This window comes from Halichoerus grypus, chromosome 6 (assembly GCF_964656455.1).
Source record: "Halichoerus grypus chromosome 6, mHalGry1.hap1.1, whole genome shotgun sequence".
Taxonomy (NCBI): domain Eukaryota; kingdom Metazoa; phylum Chordata; class Mammalia; order Carnivora; family Phocidae; genus Halichoerus; species Halichoerus grypus.
Genome location: NC_135717.1, coordinates 97,634,196 through 97,647,473, shown reverse-complemented (window position 1 = coordinate 97,647,473; position 13,278 = coordinate 97,634,196). Strand labels below are relative to the sequence as shown.

General features: G+C 37.4%; 1 protein-coding gene across 12 annotated transcripts in view; it reads left to right on the top strand.

Annotated features, from left to right (window-relative positions):
• Positions 1-13,278, top strand: part of SOX5 (SRY-box transcription factor 5) — a 1,003,105-nt gene that overhangs the window by 525,403 nt on the left and 464,424 nt on the right. The window lies entirely within an intron of this gene.

Sequence of the window (13,278 nt, the reverse complement as noted above, 5' to 3'; positions counted from 1 at the left end):
GTAGGGAGATAATATGAGTAGCCTGCTTTAGTGGTCCAGGGAGAGATCATGGTAACCTAAAGTTAAAGGCAGAGCCAAGTTCTAATATTGGGGGACTTGAGGGCAGGAAGGTGATTTTGATTGGTGGAAGAGTGGGCACGTGAACGAGGGCCTTCCTTAGGAGGGCCTCTGTACATGTCCCAGACTGACATTCACACTGCCCTCCTTATGACTTTTCATTCTGGTCTTAAAAAATGCTATGTGGTATTACCTTCAAATAACAATTTGAATAACTATTTAACAGAAAGGACACTGCTTTTGTAAATCATGCTGGGAAGACTGACCATCCACTGATCAACATCTTATCTTGCTATGCCTCTGCCTGAAGTAGAATGATGTGACAATGAATGATGTCAAAGTTGAGAGATATTTAAGAGGATGGACTAATGGGACCTAATCATTTACTGGATGGTGGGGATTATGCTCAATTTTTAAACTTTGGAGTTTCAGGGAATAACTGTGCCATTTCAAAAACATTGAGGAGGAGCAGGGGGAGATAATGAATTTAATTTTAAACATGCTGAATTTTAGGTAACTGCAAGGTATCCAAATGAAGATGTGGAAAGCAGTAGAATATGGTAGTCTGAGGTCGAGAGCAGATTTGAGTGGTTCTTTTTATATAGACGGTGCTTGAGTCGTGGGAGTAAATAACACACAAAACAAATAAAAGTGCCTAGTGTCGATCATGGGGAATTTCGAGTTTTAAGAGTCTGCTGGAGTAGGCTGGAATCTCAGAAGCCAAGGGAGAAGGTGTTTTAAGGAAATAGGAGTATTTAGTAGTGATAGATGTGTCATGGAGTTAAGCAAGGGAAGGGATATGTGAATCAGTGTCTGCTAGTTTTATCAATGTGAATGAAGAGTTTTAGTAGATTCAAATGAACTGAGTAGTGAATCAGAGGAAATCTTGACATGTTTTGCTATGAAGAATTCTTGTTAAGCAATGACACTGTAACTCTACCAATATGATATGAAGTTTTGTGGGTTCGCTTGGCTTTCAAATTAACTTTTTAAAAAGTTTATCTATGTATAAATCTTAAATGCTTCACTGCTGCTGTGGCCTGGGGTCTTATATTCACAATTGCTGCAAAGTCCTTGGAGTCTGGTGTGAATTTGTGATGGTGATACAGTATTCCCTCGGTGGCTTCCTCTTCTCCTGAGTGGAGGAGATCACATTAACTCTGTTGCAGATGTGCAGTAGAGAACTTTAAAGAAATCTTTGCACACAATTTCACATCCATAGCCAGAGTTAACAGCTCCTCTGTATCAGCCTTATCCATGTACTAATGGGATTTTTCCAGCCACTAATTACAATCAGTGATTTAAAAAAAATTTTTTTCTCAGATTTCTCTTTCTCTTTAAATTTTTTTCTCTTAAATTTTAATATAGTTGACCCACAATGTTACATTTGTTTCAGGTGTACAACATAGTGATTCAACTTCTCTATACATTATGCCATAGATTTCTCTCTTTTGAGATAAGAAATCTTTTATACTCAGAGTGTAATGCAGAGTGGAGAAGCTCTTTGCATGTCAAGATTATGCTGTCTTTTGCAGTCCAGGAAATAAGTGAGTATCACTGAAATCTTTACTCCCGTGGTTACCCTGTCAAAATCATTTCCTTTAGGAAGCAAAAGAGCCAAACTGCCAATGCCAAATTTAGTATTTCTTTGCTTCCTTTTTTCCTGTGTTTACCCTAAATATCATGAGATATTTTGCTTTCTTCCAACTACTTAAGAACATAGCTATGTTGAATCTGGCCATTCAAAAAGAGCTTAAGCCATGCTGGGTATGTTCAGATTCTAACATTTTATTTAACTACAGTAATCCAAGCTATTACAGAAATGTGGATTAGAAAGTAAATCTGGTCTTCAGGAGCTGACTATTAAGGATATAGAGTTCCTGTGTTTATTATTCTGTTTTTGCTAATCTTCATATTCTTTACATTAGTGAGAGCCAGCACACTTTTCTGATTCATTTGAGAAGAAAATCGGGTGGCCACAAATGAGTATTGTTATTTGTTCCCTGGAATACTTTTATTCCCTTATTGCAGTCATTGATTTTTTTTTTTAATGTGTGGTATTTTACTTTGTGAATAACTTTGTAAGTTTTATCATTGCCTATTTGTTTATCAGCTTTCAGCTGACTTGAGGATTTGACAGGAATATTTTACTCTTCCTTGTAATATGCATTAGATACCACTAGATAGGGGCAGAGAATCTCTCCATACTAAGAAGTACTCATCCTTCTATGACTATTGAAAGACCAGACAGAGAGTCACTGTTCTTTACATCTAACATAATATTTTCCTTGGGAAAACTGCTAGCAAATTTATTATGTTAAAAAGTAGAAATGGAGATGTTTAGGCAAGAGAACTAGAGTTGAACTGGTTACTTTCAATTCTTTCTCTCTCGACTAGATTCTTTTCCTTGTTTATGTAACCTTCAGACCTTTTGTATGAGTTTAGAAAAATGTTTCTTTCCTTTAGACACACACTGGGATTACCCTGGTCTCAAATTCCTGGCTGCCACGCTCTTTGGATCACAATCTGTACGTTCCTATCTTTCCATTTCTCACTCTAGGGTTATCTTTTAAATATGAATGCCCGTCCTCTCCAACTTTGCTCAGATCCCCTCTATGCAGGAGCTTTCTGTTTTGTTACTTTTCATTTTTTTTCCCTTTCTTTCTCTTTTCCATTTTGTACCCTAAAAAGAGGATAGTTAATGTTTTAAAAGTATTTTCCACAGATGTCTTTACATAATTATTAAAGAATTTTTTAAAGTAACTGCACATTTAAAATTTAGTAAAAGGAATGATTTTAATGAAGAATTCTTTTAGGTAACTGGACATTTAAATTTTAGTAAATGGAAGGATTTTGATAAATGTTTAATTATAGAACACAGGTTATACTTTATCTTCTTTTTTAATAATCACGGTTTTTATATGCATAGAGATTATCATGTTAAGAGAAACCATTTCTGGAATTTCCTATGGGATAAATTTAGTGTGGATTACCAATCTTACTCTACTTTGCTCAGTGAAAATCTAAGTGCTTAAACTCAGGTTTTATAATCTTTCCATAATTAGGTCAAATAAAATCCTGAATACTCAGTTACAGATTAGGTATGTTATGGATATTAAGGGTTGTAGTTCTTTTTTATGTATTCTGTCCAACCCTAACACTTTATCAACCCCTTCCACTTGTTACCTTGGCAGCATCTGTGAGTATGATAATTTGGAATTAATGCTTGAAAATTATTACACATATTGAGAAATGTCTAAAATGTAGACCAATTTAGGCCACTCAACTTGTTTTGAAGCAAAATATTCATCTTGATCAAATGCCTATGAATTTCCATTATTTTCTGAATTTTGATGGTTATTTTTAAGCTCTGCTACTTACTTTTATAACTGTCATAAAGCAGTTATTTAGTAGGTTAAATCTAAATTGATTTGTATTGCTATAAAATTTGGTTTAGTTTCAGTTAATGTGATACAGTGCAATGTAGATGGAAATAACAGACTATTTGATTTCATTGTATTGATATAAAATCAACTTGGTATTTTGATTGGGTGAGTAGAGATATACGTTATGAGATATCAAAAGAAATTATTTTCTAGTTAAAACATATTAGACCTTTATTTACAGTGTATAAGATAGAAGTTTGCCATCTCAGGAAGCATAATTAATTCTTCTAACCCATTGTACTCCATTTCCATTATATTCCAAAATACTGAGGCAATAATGCATCTCTTTGTATTCCAATAAATTATTAAAATTAAAGAATCTTCACAAAGTATTTATCTTAGTCTAAATTAGCTTCTCACATGAGGGACTATGACTAAATGCTTACTAAGGTCACAATATTTTAAGAAAAGCACACCAGAGTGGTAAATTTCAGTGCTCTGAATTTCAGAAGCACAGGTCTACCATTAAGTGATATGTTCCTTACATGTGAAAAAGATAATGAAAGTACCCTGAGGGCTGGGATTATGTCAGCTTTCGTTGATGCTGTATTCCCAGTACTTGACACTTAGCAACCACTCAATAAATATTGAAGGAGTTAACTAATGGATACATGCACCTCATGACCCTTATAAAGACTCAGTTAGAAAAATCAATCAATCAATCAATGTATAGATGAATAAATGACACATTTACTTGCTCAACTAATGGGAGTTATTTTTATGATTCTTTTCATGTCCACTCTAAGGATAAATATTTAAAATGACCCCAAATTTAGCACTGTGTATGGCAGTGTCAAAATTCAGTAAAAGGAAAAATCAGATTTAGCAATTAACTTGGATGCTTTATTTCGGTGAGTATAATTTGCAGTAATGTTTACAAACTATCTAAAACAGTCAACATGTTCTGTAGTGAGATAAAATTTATTTCTCCAAATCAGACACCATAGACTTAAAATGTCTACAAGATAATGGTACATTTTATATCTGGGATTTGGACAGCTTCTGTGAGTTTCAGACTAATATGAAAAATTTAACATTCATCCAATTTCTGAGGTTTGTCTTAACTATGCAGATCAAGTAATAGTGCTTTTCGGAAAGGAAATGAAGTGGCTTTAAGAGAAACTTGAATAATCCTTAAAAAGCTCTTGATGCAGCTGTTCTATCATGTGTAACAAACATCTGAATATGCTTCCTGAATGTGCTTATTATGTGATAGTTGCATGTCACATAAGGAACATAGCTTGCATGAGGGTGCCTTGGGAATTATAACTCCTGGATACATTTACAACTTTTTTGATACCCATTAAATTGAGATATAAAACTTTAGGTTTCAGACATGAGGGTTAATTTGCAAAAAGCGATGACATTACACCTTTGAATGTCTCAGAAGTCAGAAATCATAATTTTCCCTTGAGAAGTCACCCAACCCAAACAATAGCAATAAATTTTAAGGAGGAGTGCATGCCATTTCTTTACTCATGGTCAGAAGTTTTGTTGAGAAGTTTTGTTGAGCAGTTTGGTACTGCTATCTTCCAATGGTGCAGCTAAGAGAAAAGCCATTCATCATTCAATGGTATTAAACAAACAGCATATTAAAATGCTTTTGAAAACATGAATTCAAAAAGGTACATGCACCCCAATGTTTATAGCAGCAATGTCCACAATAGCCAAATTATGGAAGCAGCCCAAGTGTCCACTGACAGATGAATGGATAAAAAAGATGTGGGGTGTATATATATATATATATATATATATATATATAAGCAAGCCCTAACAAATGACTATGGGAGTTCAGGGGAATAAATGAATTTCTCATATATATATGTATATATATATATATATATATATATATATATATACACACACATATATATGGGGGGTATGTGGTATGTGTGTGTGTGTGTGTGTGTAATGGAATATTACTCAGCCATAGAAAATGAAATCTTGCCATTTGCCACACCATGGATGGATCTAGAGAGTATAATAACTAAGTGAAATAAATCAGAGAAAAACAAATAACATATGATTTCACTCATATGTGGAGTTTAAGAAACAGAACAAATGAACAAAGGAAAAAAGAGACAAACCAAAAAAACAGACTCTAATTATAGAAAATTAATGGTTACCAGAGGGGAGGTGGATGGGGGGATGGGTGAAATAGGTAAAGGAAATTATGAGTACACTTACCATGATGTGCACTGAGTATTGCATACAATTGTTGAATCACTGTATTATATACCTGAAACTAATATAACACTGTATGCCAACTATATTGGCATTAAAATTTAAAAAAATTAGAAGCTAAAAAATGCTTTTGAATTTAATTTAGTTGAAATTATCTTTCATCAATACATGGTTCTCATCTTTCTGAGAAGACCATCCTTTCTAGGCTCTACAGACAGGCAAGTTCCCCAAACAAACAACAAACAAGCAAACACAGACTCAACAAAGCTCACAACTTAGGTATGGGGCACCTATGGAGCAATGATATCAACAGAATGAGCCCTGCCAATCCTTTAGAGGGAGATGCCACTCTACTATGCCAAGTTTTGTACTAGGTACTGGGAAGGGACAACAGCGAATGGCTAGAGATCTTGTAGAATGGTAGGCAAATTACAATGGCTACACAACTCTGATTGAATTTTGATCACTTCCTCTTACAGAATTTCAGAAGTTTCCTAATGTTTTTAGGATGATACCAGAATCCTTAACTTGGCCTATGATGCTGCTTTTTATGGTCCAGGGTCCACCTGCCTCTCCAGAATCAGCTCACTGCCCTCTGCCTTGTCACCTGAGTTCTAGGCCCATGCCCCTTTCAGACCAATCCCCTTGTCACACTGTTTCAGACAACAGAGACCCTGCCTCTGTCTTCACTCTTTCCACCAAGTTCACAGTTGAGAAAGAAGTGTCAGTTCTTCAGGGAAAGCTCCCACAGCCTCCCTTAATAGGTTAGAACTTCATGATACATACACACATACATACATGATACATACATACACACATGATACATACATACATGCATGATAATGTATCTCTCCTTTGTGATGCACATCACATTTTAACTTGCATTTATTTATGCATTTTTTTGATTATGATCTCTCATTGACTAAATTGTAAAAACCATGAGGACAAGGATATTACCTGCTTTTAGTCTTTTTATCCCCACTGCCTAACACAATGCCTGACATATACTAAGCCCTCAAAAAATATTTGCTCAATGGACAAGGGGATGGATGAAACGAATGACACAAGATACACGAGAACGTGCTATGTTCAATAAAAGAAGCCCTAACAAATGACTATGGGAGTTCAGGGGAATAAATGAATTTCTCAAATGACTAACTCTAGAATACAGGAAGGTGCCAACTATTGCATTCTGTTGACGAATAGAGACTGAAAATCTTGCCATATCAGATTGAATGATACAAATCCCAGGAGTCCAGAATTACAGAGCACCTGTCATGTCTAGGGCACTTTATTAAGCATTCCAGTGAATCACCCACATAAGAACTGCATTTGCCATCATTGCCATAAGATATTGGTGCTGATTCTCTTGGGCCAAAGGGCTACCTGGGGATTCTTATTAAAATCCCCCAAAGATCATACTTCCGTCATTTAGAAAAACTACCTAATTTGCTAGAATTTCATTTGAGGAGCCCTGGGCCTTGATTGCGCAGGACAACGTTGCAACGGTCCTGAGAGGTTACCATTAGTAGCTCTTTGGTGTTGACAGGGTGCAAAGTGTTAATGCTGCAGTGTAGTCATCACGTCTTCAAACCACTTAAACCCGTCTTGCTAATGAGAGTCTATTATTCTCAGCCTACCTCAGTCCTTCGTGCAGTCTCTAAGAGAAGGAAACCCCAAATGTGGATGCACTCTAGAGCTGCTGGGGAAGGGCTGGGTGGGGGTGCCTGGCTGTGTGTCCCAGGTCTCCTGAGGCACGTAGACCTCTGTCCTCATCTCCTGCAGAGCTCCTGAGCTAGCCATAGGAGAGTGCTCTGTCTGCGGCTACCCTCTGACATCTCATGGACTATCCCTTTCATTCTCTTGCCTTTTATTTAATAGGCAGAAGTTATCTCCTTTCCTTATCATCTCTTGATAAATGTATTGTATTACCGCCACCCTCCCAATGCTGTGCCAATGACGTCACCCCTCTGGTGGTTCTAACTCTGTTGCTGCTGGTGAAGACCTTTCTCAGGAAAGGGAGCAGGCTCTGTAGGCTCGGTGCCAAGTGTCCAGCTTCCTCCATAAGCCAGCAGTTGTTGAGATGTTTTCTGCAGGGCAGACCTCGTCTTCTTTAATCACTGGTAATAATGAAGTTTTTGTCATATTAAAGGGGAAAGAAGAGAAGCGACTGAGAATAGTTTGAGAGGATGACTGTGCCGTCCCTCAGGTCCAGCGACAAGAGGACTACAATGGGTAGCTTTCAGAACTACATATGGTCTTCCTTCCGAGGGATTTGATTAAGCGACTCCGGATGAAATTGAAATCCTGTGATTTGACCTTTGTCTGGCCTGGGAGGGCTGCAATTCGCATAACAATTTCCTTTTGTTCTTTGTTTGGAGTTATTAATCCAACATGAGCCTCGAATTAATCAGGGGTAGTGCGTAGCTACATTTCTAATTCACAGCTCCACTGCTTGTGTCTTTTTTAATTAAGGCCGAATGATAGCAGGCCTTAGCCCTGATTGCCACACTTGCTAACCACACATTGAGGGATGAAGAGGCTAAACAGGCAGAATGAGATTACTTCAAGGTTTCACTTAATTGTTTTCTTCCTTTAAGTAAAGAGCACTGACTGAACATTGTTAATTCCAGGCTGGGAGAGCTCTTTTTATGTGTGTTGCTTGTCTTGACTTTGGGATAGTGTGGAGAGAAATCCACATTTTTGTAAGTACCCTCAGGTGTAATGACCAAAGGGATTACCCAAGTCAAAATTTTAGTGATTGATTTAAACTGCACCACATATCTTCACGAGGAATGGGAGGTTGGTTAATGGTGGGGGCCCCCCACGTCAAAGAACTTTGATCCTTCATTACCTAAATATTGTGTAGGGTTTGGCTCCTTTGAGACTTCAACATTATTCAACATTACTTAGTCAAAACTTTATAAGAGGGCGCCTGGGTGGCTCAGTTGGTTAAGCGACTGCCTTCGGCTCAGGTCATGATCCTGGAGTCCCGGGATCGAGTCCCGCATCAGGCTCCCTGCTCGGCAGGGAGTCTGCTCCTCCCTCTGACCCTCCCCCCTCTCATGCTCTCTCTCTCTATCTCATTCTCTCTCTCAAATAAATAAATAAAATATTTAAAAAAAAAAAAAAAAAAAAAAAAAAAAAAAAAAAAAACTTTATAAGAGTAAATAGATTGGAAAGTTACTCTAATGTGACCTATGTTATTCTAGAATTCAGTACCACATGGTTCTGTCTTCTACTTTGTCAAAGGGATTTAATTTCTGGAAGGACCTAATTATAGTTCAGCTTCACCGAACAGGCTGTGCCTCACTGTGTGGAACCTCGGATGATCATGTGGGAAGTTAGTAATAACTTTTTTCCCTTTGGTGAAAGTTATCAATTGCCTCCATTCCTTCAACTGCTTTCATATTTTAGAAGGGAAATATAACATACCAATATAGATCAGATGATGTTAAGTAAAACTGAACTCCAATTTACTGAATTACTATGCCTCTCCCTGGAAGAAAATGATTCCTTATAGTGGAAAATCAGCTCTGAGACACTGGGAATATTGAATTAACCACTGTTGCCACAAACTTGTTAGGATCTTTGTACAACTCCGCAGGTAACTTATTCCTCCCTCCTAGTGTCTGACCAACCTAGAAGAGATTGACTCTTTATTAACATAGAGTTCCAGCTTGGACAAAGGTGTAGAGTGGAATAAACACAGACTCATTTGGTGTGTGATCTTTTTCTTCTTGAGACTCAGGTTTTAGAATAAACAGACAAACAACAGGAAGTTGGGCCAGACAATCTATATGGTTCCTTTCATCTTTGAAACTATAATTCTGTATTTAAATATGCCATTTCAAATCCCAGATTTGGACACTTATTCTCTAATCTCTGTTTTGTCTTTGTCTGTGAAAAGTGGTAAGCTTCCATTGGGTAGAGATGTCCATATAATTTTCATAGGATTAAAGGCTGGAAAGCATTTTAATTTAAATGCAGTATTGTATTTCAAATTGGCCTCCTCTTAACGGTTGTACTCAATGTTACATTGGGCTTACTAACATTTGAATAAGATTATATGCGAAGAGAAATATTTTAGAGAACAAAATTCAATTTGTAGAGGAAACAGCACTGAACTGGGAGTCAGGGAACCTTAAGTCAGGTTACAGCTCTGCTCTTAACTTGCTGTATGACCTTAAGTGCTAAGTCTCATTTCCCACCTAGGCAAAATTAGGAAGAATATATTAAAGATTCCTTCCAACTCTGACTTTCTATGATTCTGATAGTTTAATCATGTTTAGGACTTTGAGACTGATAAATCAAATGTGTTGAATATTGTGTTTTTCCTTCTAGAATATTTTCAGCTCTTTAGTGATAGATGTATCAAAAATATAGGGCAACATTTCTAAGCAAATGATAAAAACAGCAACAAACCTAAGGGAAAATGTTTCATCATCTGCATTTTAAAATCTAATTTTTACTTTTAGAATAACAGACTGGGAAAGTTACCAGTGAGGTTGGGCTGAAAAGAAGAATCTATGAAAAAGGTGATAAGGTGGTGGTTAAAGGGAAATGAGATGTGAAAGAAGGATTTGGTAGGATGAGAATGATTTGAGCATGTTTATAGGTTAAGAAGAACAGGTCAATAGAAGATAGACAAAGGATTGGGGAAATTGATGTAGCAAAGTCCTGAGGTGATGTGAGCAGAGTGGAACCCAACCGTTAGTGGGCCATGAACTTCAAACAGAGGAGGAGATGCTTTGTCTTCTGACCCTGCAGAGAATTTGATTTGGTGGGTTAAGAAAGTGACGTGTGTGTAGATGGGGCAAGTGGAGCACACTTATGGGAAATGAAGTCATCTGAAAGTGATTGGGGTGGTGTTTTAAAGAGAGGGGTGAAGGTTTGGGAAAATCGCTTAGGAAAGTGAAAGGAGGTGAGAAAGTTGTGGGTGAGTAGTAGCAAGGATCTGTGCTGTTGCCTAATTTTCTCCAGAGGTTATCCACTGCCCCAGGGTGGATGATCTTCAGAAAAGGAGATTCATTCAGCATGGGAAGTTCTGGGGTAGGGGTGTGCAGGAATAAAGCAGAGTTGATATGCTTTGGTACATTGATTGTTATTAATTCCTCAAACAATCTTAAAGATGAACACAATCATTGACAGTTTAAAGAGATGGAAACAGAGGCTACAGGAAGTTAATGACTTGAAGCCAAGCATTTTTGTCCTGTTATCTTATACTGTCATTTAATAGTATAACACATTCCTCTTTGTTATTTCCATTAAAATGACTATATTGAGTCATTGAATGAATTATATGGATGAAAACATTTCTTGTAAGGATTGCATAAAACTCAATAGTAAACCTTGTTTTGTGAGTAGATCTCATTTTACAGTAAATGCCAAACCCATGGAAAATGTAGAAGCAAAAATGCAGATATTTATGACCACCAATCCTTGGTTTTCAGTGTTGTGTCACAGCCTTTTGCTCTCTTTCTCTCTTGGCTGAGATTCAAAAAAAAAGAAAAAAAATTATTTTAATCTTTGGAAAGGTTGATAGCCCTATGCAAGTCAAGATATTATTGCCATGTTTCCAAAACGTGGATGCCAAACTCTTTGGGGTTGTGATACACCCAGATGGTCTTCCTTTTTTTGCATTTCTGCAAATGTTATTATCAAATACGACAATTTTTCCTCCAAAGTCATTAGAGCCCATTTGGCACCTTCTCTAATCTGTCCTACTTGTTACCTTTTAATTACTTTGTGAGGGGACTAGTTGCCTTGTTGCGGAGGGCCAAATGACCAAGGGGTTAATGCTTTTTCTGTCCCTGGCCAATTGGTTTTTAGTCAATAGTTATTTATGGGGAAGTCCAGGGGCCATTAGTTTTCAAGTATGTGCAGCTGTACTCTTCACAATTACTAGTCCATAAGCAAATGTGGACTTACTTTTTGTGTATGGTTGTTTTTTTCCCTGATTGGTTAGACAATCTGTTGCCATTTATGAATGATTCTTGTTGATGCAAAACATGGCATTGAATTCTATTTTATTATTTGGATTCCATGTTTCATAGGATGCTGTAATCTTGATTCAGACAAGGCATGAGGGTATGCACCTCCTGTCACGAGTGACAAATTGTTCCTGTGAAGCAAAATGTCAAATCTCGCCCACTGCATGTTAGCTGTTCCATTCTCCATAAATCGGCATAGGTGCTGATGATCCTCATTGTGAAATCAGTGACTGGTTGGCCTTGGCCTTTTTTTGCTCATGCTCTGTTCTTTTGGGCATAAGGTAGAGATTACTATTAATGTTTCTTTCAGTTCCTAGAACTCCTCCCTCTGTGCTGTCTTACTGTGATTTTTTTTTTTTTTCTGCCCTCATTGAATGGTAGTCTTTGATGTCACACAAGAGAATACTGTTGGCTAACAGTCTGGAGGCTGCTTCATTTGAGCTAACCACCACATGAAAACAAATGTGATCCATCATATTTCATTAACTAGCTGTCCTCCTTTTGGGTGCCCTTTTTTGATGTCAGAGTGCATCCTGACAGGAATCAGAAAGATATGTGTGATTAAGAACAGTAATAATGCTTATTGCATTGTATTGTAAATTACCTTCCTGGGCCCTGCTACTTTATCAGCCCCACCGGCATTGGCTCCCGTACATTTTTGACTACTCAGTATATACAGTGTATTAGCGCAATGGAGATCATTATGTGGCCTGTATTTGAGTCATTTTTATTTAAGATGCCAAACAATAAGCTGTTGATTGGGGGAACAAGAGGCGAACAATAATGTTCTGTGTCACATAATACACCACCATTTTCCAGCTTTGCTTTAGAAGGGCCCTCTTTATTGTTTTTGTATAAAAATGGTTCTTAGGAGGAGGAATATTTTGCTGAGGTATGTCATTATTTTGCAAATTTCTATTATCTCATCATGTTGTCTTCATTGTAAATTGCAGCTAATTAGGAACCTAGTTAGAGCCCCAGCTTTGAGGCTGGCTTTTTTGTGAAAAGAGCCCACCGATTACCGCACTACAAGAGAGGAAGGGAGAGAAAAAGGAGATTAATCTGGTTACCTAGGCGACACTCGCTTCCATCTGCGAGGAACAATACATTTTTGTTTCCTTGGCTCAGTTCAGATCTGTTTTGTTTAGAGGGGAAAAAAAGAGAGAGAGAGAGAGAAAGAGAGAGAGAGAACGAGAGAGAAAAAGAGAGGGAGAGAGAGAGCCTAGTTCCACAACAATGCTGGATTCTGTCTAGCCCAGGCTTACAGGCTTGATTCCTCTGCAAGTTAGAGGTCTCAGGGGAGTGAGAAGATGAAAGAGATAAGCTCCAAAGTTGTCAAAGGTCATGACCTTGCCTACAAAGCCAGCAGTTTTACCTCTAAATCCCCCTCTCCCAAAAAGCACTTAATAAAATAATATACTGTGCTTCTCAACACCCTGAAGTCCATAATAAGGAACAAGGCCCCCAACTTGTGGATTTAAGCATTCATTTTTAATTTCATACTAAATAATCAGTCACTCTAAGAAGCTACTTATTGCTCCAGTTTTTGTCTAGACAAGTTAACTTTGACTTCTCTGCTTTTATTCCAAGTGGCTCTC